General features: G+C 44.4%; 1 long non-coding RNA gene across 1 annotated transcript; it reads right to left on the reverse strand.

Moving 5' to 3' along the window:
• Positions 1 to 202: 202 nt before the first annotated feature.
• Positions 203 to 7755, reverse strand: LOC118934207 (uncharacterized). Its single transcript, XR_005033372.2, has 4 exons — positions 7591 to 7755; positions 2390 to 2569; positions 1611 to 1724; positions 203 to 816 (listed from the first exon to the last, which is right to left on the reverse strand). It is a non-coding gene; the product is annotated as an uncharacterized LOC118934207 (long non-coding RNA).
• Between the last annotated feature and the right edge of the window lie 1040 nt (positions 7756 to 8795).

The following is an 8795-nucleotide window of genomic DNA, read 5'->3' on the forward strand; positions in this document are numbered from 1 at the left end:
CTGATGGCAGCAAAATTAGCTGCTGCAGAACCAGGTCTCACACCCACACTCCACAAATCCAGGGGAAGAGAATATTTCCCCCACAACATTCCAAGGAAATGTCTTGAGATTGACTCCAATTGGCCAGTCAGACCAGTCTGTGCCAACTCTGGAATCAACCACTAAGGTCAGACAGATGAAATCCACTGATGGGCTTCTCCTAGGTCATGTGTCACGTGCCTGTAGCCAGGGGTGTTGTCATCTTCCCCAGAGCAGCATGGGTCCCCAGAAGGGAATTAGGAGCTGCTGGGAAGGAGTGAGGGGAGGGAATAGATGTAGGAACAGCATGGACATGATGGATGCCTGCTCCATCCACAAGTGGCAGAAAATGTTAATAGAGGCTATGCTGGTTCATGAACTGTTTGTTATGTCACAATGAGATAAGCACAGAAATCAAGGGTAAGCATTTAAATACTTACAGAGCAGTTTAACATAGCTACAACATCCAAGTGTGTGATAAGTAGAAATTATCTTGCTGAACAGACTATAGACCACAAGTATTGGTTTATGAAGGATTGGGAAAGAGAGTTAGTCTTTCATAATGGGTAATTTGAGAAGCACTGGTTTAGAAACTGTGCCTTGCACGTTGACTGCTGTTAGCAGGTTGTAAAGTTCAAGCTGAAATCCCTAAGATTCATGCAATACTACTGTGTGCAGGATACGGGAAAATATGGGTGTGTGTCAGCCTAATGCCAGGTATTAGGAGTATCCTGATTCGTATGGAGTTATTTCTAGATACCAACAGGTAGATGTCATGGCTCACAAGATGCCAAGAACCTGTAAGAAGAAAGCATTAAGAAATTCAGAATGATCGGGAGTGAAGTCAGTATTTTCAGGCTTGATTCTTTTGTGTCTCTTGACAATGACTTACCACTTATTATGGGATGTGGGTTGCTGTGGTGATGGGAGAGGTCTAGTGCATTGTGCAAGGTGTTACTGCAGATTAAACTTCACAAAGTTTGGTTTGTTTCCTCTTGGGAGTTTTGTTTGCAACATCTGCTTGCCTGGTGCTATGACGCCATAGGTTTTCCCAAGGACAATAGAGACTCCTAGAGTCCTGGGGGCAGGGTTGCCTTTGTTCTCATTCCTCAAGGGGCAACACCTGGTTTTGCTAAAACTAGTTATAATTTCCTTAGGGCAAATAGTCCAAGGAATATTCCCTGGGTTGAGCCCAAAGCCATTAATGGGACTGGCCTGGCATAGAAAGGGAGACTAAGAGCTTCTCCTGGAGCCGGGGGTAACTTGGGAGTGGTGATCACCGCAATGGTGAGTTCCAACCACAGACATTCCTCCCTTGTGTGAAGGCAAGGTGTGAAGAAGGACTTCCTCTTTCCAGAGGAAGTGACCTGATGTGAGGGATTTACTTTAACATCCTCCAGAGGGTAGGATAAATAAAACAGGCTTGGCCAAAGATGAGGGTACATGGGATTCATGATATTCTTCTTTTATGTACTTTGAAATTTGTAATAAAAAGTTAGAAAAGAGGCTTTAAAGCTTCAATTTTTTACTAATATAGATGATACAGGAATTAACTTCACTTAGTAAATAATTACTGAGAGTCAACAACTCACCAGGCTCTTTGGTGCTGAATTTTGGGTGAAACCACCCCCACCTCTGCCATCAAGAAGATGAGACAGATTCCTATCTGGTCACCTTATGTAAAGTCCACTGGTTGAAAAATCCTGCTACTGAACAAACATTCCAATTAGCTTTCTAGTTTTTTTAACTTATAAATATGTCATGACATGTTATATATATATATAATTAAATACACTATATATTTTGACATATTAAGCAATGTTTTATATGTTGTATAATACATTATTTATATTTTATATATTATATATACTTCTTATATGATATATAATTTAAATAAACATTTTAGAGAGAGGGAATGAGGGAGAGGAAGAGTATATGACTGGGGTCATGATATAAGAGAATTAAAGAGAATTAAATTCTTATCTTTCATAATAGAAATATAATAGATAATATTTACAGCTGAGAACCCAATAAATAGCAGTATTAAAATGTTACTTAAAATATGGAGATACCAGAAAAGCGAGCCCAAAATATTGAATGTGGTGCCTCAGTGGGGCAGGACTGAGAGTTAACATTGTACGAGGAAGCAAAAGGGACTGCTGAAATTTTGTTATAAAATTTTTATAGTAAAATTTGGCTTTTAACTATGTATATATACCATTTTTGTCAAAATAAAAATTCACTTATTTTTAAAATATCCCCTCCAACTGCTATATAACCTATAGACTGTAAGGAGGGAAATGGAAGCAGAGAAACCAATAGTATCATTTTGATTATGTCACTTTGCCAACAAAAACATATGACCTTTTACCTTCAGTTCTGCGACCGTACATTGTAGCTTTGTTACTCAGCCAAGAGATGAAAATCGCAGCATTTATTTATCTGCTTTATGTTAACGGACTTGGTATTTTGCCACCTTGGTCAAATCCAGGATCCTGCCATTAGTGAGTTTTCTTCTCTGTTACACTTCTTGCCCACTCAGCACAGATGCCTGCAGTGTGAACAGGGAGAAATTGAAATTCTAGTCCTGTCTCTCCTCGGTTAGGTCTGATTTTCAGAAATTGCAGTAAATCAGTAGCACTGAAAATTGGCCTATTTTTTTCTGGGGGTGTTGGTTCGTCTTGATGAGAAGGCAAAACAAATGGAGTTTATAAATGTAACTAATCAGGAAGTTAAAGAGAGGTTAAACCTGATGGATTAATCAAGTGCCTCGGGAAAGTAGAAAGAAAAGGTGGGAGGAAGGGACAAAGGAAAGCCATGGGGCAGGCTTGTGTCCAGACTGATTTAATAAGCCCTGCAGAATCAGCTCTTTGAGTGTCTTGGGGTTTTTTTTCTCTCTCTCTGTCCATCCTTTCTTGTTAGAGAATGGAGAGCCAACCAGTGGTAGGCGTCTGGTGTCCTGAGTGGTGTGAACAGGGTACCATCTGCTGGAAGACCCTGCTCTGATTTCTGATTCTGCCACTATGCTAGGGGTGTGACCTTAGAAGAAATATGCCATCCCTCTTTGAGCAGATACTATGCTCACCTGTAAAATGGGTGAGTTTTCTAATTTTCTGACATTACCAGGCTTGACCTCCTGGAGAGAGGTCAACAGAGGTAATAGATTAGAATGTGAGCTCTAGAGGATGGAGAGGGGAGACTGACCAGTACCACCAGGGCCTTGAGGAGGGAGGAGCATGGCCTAGGTGTAGAGAGCAATAGAGTAAGTGGTACAAGAGGAAGCTGGTGGTGAGGGGCTGGAATATGAAAATCAAAGCAGATGATAACTTTATCCTAAGAGCTGTGAGAAGACTCTGAATTATTTCACGGATGGCAAGGAAGTTTGAGACGATCAGGTTTGTGTTCTGAGATGATTCCTTCCACATATCTCTCATATCATGGTGGTTCTCCAGTCTAGCTCTGGCCCAAACCTTTTCCCTGCATTTCTTGCCTCTATATTCCATCATAAGATAACTCTCAAGGTCAGCACATCCCAAACTGAATTCTTTATCTTCCTCCTCAAGTCTGACCTTCCTCCATCCCCCTCCACCTCCTTGTGTCTCTTTGTAAATGGAACCCGCGGCAGGTCACTTCAAGGTCATTTAATCTGGATTTCTTACTTGCTGGTTTGGCTTGATAAAAAAAGGGAAATGCAAATGGAGTTTTCTATGGGCCCATTGCAATAATACATACGCTATTCCGTATATAAAATGTAGATGCACAATTCTCTGGGAGAGACCCAGAATTTTCAGCAGGCTTTTCATAGGTGCTCCCTAAAAGGTAAGAGTCTTTAGTAAGTCCAGTGTCCTCATTTTATAGATGGGGAAACAGCCCCACAGAGGTTAAATGACCCATCTGAGGTCACAGAGAGATTGATGGGTGGAGCTGGAACACAGCCTCGGGCTCCCTTCTCCAAACAAGGGTTGCCAACTGGCAGTCAGTGCAGATGCTTCAGAAGCCTCGTATTTCCCTCCTTGGGGACTGGATGTCTGTTTTCACTCTGACTACTCAGATTGGACCCCCACTGATGAGGACTGGGGTGTAATCAGCACCAGTGAATTCAAGGAGCCTTAACACTTATTAATTATATACATTTCTGTTTACAGGAGAATAATACTGTTAGCCCCATTAAGCACCATTATCAATGCATGATCTAATAATTTCAACATAATGAAACTGATATATTTCAGAGGAAGGGAAGGAGATATTCCACAACTGCTGCAAATTGGATTATTCTGGGTTAGGAAATCCTTGAGGCAGTGAATGTAATTGTTTTGATTTTCATCACATCTACTTGGTATAGTGCTTTACGGTCTATATATTATTTTCACATACCTTATTATTGTTTCATTCTTCCAGAAGTTTGGAGAGGACAGAGAAAACAGAGTGTTCTAGTTAGGAATATTTTGGTTGCAAGCAACAGAAAAATCAAATCTACACTAGTTTAAGGAAGAAAGAGATTGGGGATGGGAAGATTGTTGCTTCAAATAACTGAATTGTCATGGGACGTTCTCATTCAGGTTTGATCCATTGGTTCATGCTGTCAGTAAAGCTCTAGCTTCATTTCTGGATGATTCTCTCTGTTGCCTTGTTTGCTTCATTCTCAGGTTGACTCACAGTGACCTCCAATTCTCATAGCCTCACATCCTCCACAAGTGTCCCGAAAGTCTGGCAGAGAAGGAGAGCAGAGGGCAGTGCCCTGGAGGGCAGGGGGTGCTTATCTGTTCTAGTAACCTCAGAAACCTCTCCTCATTGGTGAGAGGCCTATCCCTCAGCCAATCCCAGTGGACAGCAGAAAGTATATTCTCATTGGTTTAAGCCAATCAGGGCCTGCCCTACAGCTGGGGGTGGGATCAATTCCACTGGAAACAGCAGAGCTGAAGGTGGTGGGCGTGGAGTTCCCCACGGGAAAATGTGAGCGCTCTTGGTGAGGAAGGGGGAAGTGATGTAGACAAACAGCTCAAAGTGTCCATTACACAGTGGTTTGGAGAGATTATGAAGCGAATCCAAAGTCATACATACAGTCTCTGACTCTTGGGACCAAGATGCTAAATTCAGGGTTATTGTCTCAAATCTGACACTATTAAATGCCAGGCTTCTCTAGAAACCTGAAGAGTTTTCCCATTACCCTTCCTCAGCAATGTTCTTAGAAAAACACTGGAAAACTCGTGACCACCATCCTGAGCCAGGAACTTCCTGACCATGCCCATTCAAACCACAGAGCCCGAACTCCAGGGGACAGAGGAAGCGGTACTGTGCTTGGCATTCCTGAGTGCGCAGGAGTTGTCACAGGAAGTAGCAGGATAGAAGCAAGTTTATGTTATTTTTTTCAAAGCTCCACACCCTTCTAAGACAAACTAGCTTAGGTTTAAAGTCAGCCAGTCAATTCTTATGTCACAAATCAAATCACTCTATCACCTCCCTAATCACTGCTTTTTCTAGGATTCCAATTCGTTTCAACAAGAACTGCCTGAACTTGTCAACAATACACCAGGTTACCTATGAGGTACGTCATACTAGTACTTCTATTTTACAAATGAGGGCACTGTGACCCAGAGAGCTGGAGTAGCTCTTCCAAAGTCACTGGGCTAGAAAAACCGAGTCTTACCCTCCTGTGTGTCTCCCTTTTTTACTCACACAGAACACTTCACTTTGGTCACCAAATAGGCATTGGTTTTCCCCCGTACCAAGCGGTTTTCCATGACAGCTTTTGTGTGTCCTACAGTTTAACTCAATCCTGATACTATTTACCTGGAATGGTATCAGGTCCTACCGGTTAAGTGCTCAGTCCCACAAGACTGTTCCCACCCCGTTACTTCAATCACAGATAGTAGGTCTGCAGGTTACCCACACCGTCTGTCAGACTTGGCTCCCGATGGGAGGTTCCTTGGGTTAGATTAATTTGCTGGCGTGCCTCACAGAACTCAGGAAAACACGTTTACCAGCTTATTACAGCATATGATAAAGGGTACAGGTGAAGAGACACATAGGTCAATGTGATCTGGGAGGGTCCCGAGCACAGAAGCTTCTGTGCCCATGGAGTTGGGGTGTGTCACCTCATTACATGAATATGACCACCAGCCTGGAAGTTCCAGAAACCCCACGGTATTTGGATTTTATCAGGAGGCTTCCTCATGTAGGCATGACCTATCATTAATGCCATTTCCAAACCCTCTCCTGAAAGAAGAGGGGATGTGAACTCAGCAGTCCAAGCAGGTTTATTGCTGAACCTGAGAGGGCCCCCTCTGTCCTGGCCAGCAGAACAAAGGAAAGAGGGTCTCTAACAGCTCAAGAGGCTTTTTATGGCCAGGGTTTTGGCGGGCTCTTTGTGGGGAAGGGTCAGGGGAAAGGTGGGCTTGTGGCTTGCTGACGTGTCCTCTGGAGGATGCTTGTAACGTAGGGAGGTTGACACCTAGGTCTCTCTGAGATGGTGGGTGGGCTTTTTGGAAAGGTGGTACTCAGGTCCAGATTCTATCATCTGCCATCTCTAAAGAAGTGGGGCGCAGGGCTGAAAATTTCAAGCTTCTAATCATGGCCCCGTCTTTCTGGTGACCAGCCCCCATCCAGAAGCCCACCCCAAGGCGCCCCATTAGAACAAAAGATGCTCCTAGTCCACTTATCACTTAGGCAATTACAGAGGTTTAAGGAGCCCTTCAGGTGCCAGGAACCGGGGGCAGAGACACGTATTTTCTATTATCTCAAATACAAATAAATGTTTCAAAGTATAGAATCCATGGATTTTCTATTATCTCACAGTTGCTCAGCTAGTAAGCGTTGAAGGTGGGATTGGAGTCCATGGGTGTGACTCCAACATGCCGTGCTCTTCACCAGGCACCCTTACAAGGACCTATCTTGGTCTCATATGCAAGCACATGGAAGACACTATAGACTGCACAATTCTCTCCTACTGGGATCTGACATTACAGCTCCCTTCCCTGGTGCCCATCATTCCTGTCCAGGAATAAAAGCCTTCATGGAAGCCTGGTCTAACAATACAGCTTTAATAGGACCCCCTCAGGACACAGACAGCAACAGGAAACATCTGCCTGGGAACCACCCCTGCTTCTGTTGATTGAAATGTGCAAGCGGAAAAGCTGTCCTATTGTCTGGGGAAATTCCGAGTTGACGTGATTATAGTCTAATCAGCCACCTGCTGCAGAGCTGGAAATGGGAGAACCTGGGTGGCAAGAAGTGTATCCCAGGCCAGCTGGGACCCTTTGGGTCATATTAACAATCAGTGACTGATAAGCATTGTTCTGAAGAAGCTCGGAGGAGCCCTTGGGGTTGTTGTGCCCCCTTTGTAACTGAATCCCCACCAGAAGGGAGCAAGAATGGCTTGGTCACCCCACCTTGGGTCATGGTCTCTAGAACAGCCAACCTACAGGGCACATTTCTGTGAGTGTGTGTGTGCACACTTGTGGGTGGGTGTGGCTGTGCACTGAATCATCACAGAATGACTGTGCATTTCATGTAAGCTTGTAACCGTTTCTCACAAGATTCCCTGAAATCTTGACTTTCCCCCAGGGTACTTACTTCCCATAGAATTTGGGTTTCCAAATCAACGTGGGTTGATTTATCTATAGACATTCAGTAGTGCACATATGGGATGAATTTGGCCTTCTTCCCTCCTTCCATTCTGTAAGTCCAAGGAGACAAAATCCCGGGGCAAAATACCTCTAAAAACCGAAATCAGTCAAAGTGAGAAATAAAGTTTAAAACCTGTTTATTGCTTACAAACTGCAGTTCGGCGCTGTCTCCCCTGCTCCGGAAGAAGCAAGCAAGCCAGCAAGCAAGCAGGCCCCTCCCCTTAACCTCCCAGGTTCAGACACGCCCTCGGTGGGCCCGGTAATTACCCACTCACATGGAGATGAACTTCTCTCCACCCCTGAGGATATGCAGATGTACCAAAGCCAGGCGAGATATTCTGGAAATATTACAATTTGACCCACACATCCCTTTCTTCCTTTCATTTAAAAAATGTTAGTTGAGCACCAGTTACAGGCCAGGTCCTGTGCTGGGTGTTGGTCAGAGATGAAGAAGGCACCATCTGGGGCTGGGGCTGGGTGGGCACTGATAGCAGGGAGTTTCACACTGGAGTGATTCCCCACCCCACCAAGATGACGCTGAGAAATGCTGGAGGCAGTTTAGGTTGTTCCAGCCTGTCCCAGGCCAGGGAAGCTGTTCAGTCCACATTGCACAGGTCAGTCCTGAAATGAAGAATTTTCTGGCCTAACATGTCTGCAGTGCTGGGGTTGAGAAACTGGGTGGGGAAAAGAGTTGGAAGTTGGACTTCACTGTTTTCCATCCTGGCTCTGCCTGCCCCTGGTGGACTTCAAGCAAGTCCCTTAACCCCAAGCCTCTTGACCTCTTTGAGTCTTGGTTTTACATCCATCTGAGGGGATGAAAATAGTTCCCCCTTTTATGACTGGAGGGAGTTGGGGTGTAAGGCATGCCATTAGTACCTGGCCCACAGCAGGTACCCAGGAAACAACAGCCACTTGGCTCCTAGGGCTTAAGAGCTGCCAGTAGGTCCTGGTGAGAGTGAATTCCTAAGATATTTATTTCAAGAGGCAGTCCAAAAGGATTGTCACACTCTTTTCCCTTCCTGGCACCATTGCAACCTGTAGCTATATTCCCATTTATACATTTAATGGTTTAATGCCCCCTGCCTCCTGGGAGACCATGAACTCCATGAGGGCAGGGGCTGCACTGTTCCTTTCTGTACTCTAGCTCCCAGC

The sequence above is a fragment of the Manis pentadactyla genome, chromosome 14 (assembly GCF_030020395.1).
Source record: "Manis pentadactyla isolate mManPen7 chromosome 14, mManPen7.hap1, whole genome shotgun sequence".
NCBI lineage: Eukaryota > Metazoa > Chordata > Mammalia > Pholidota > Manidae > Manis > Manis pentadactyla.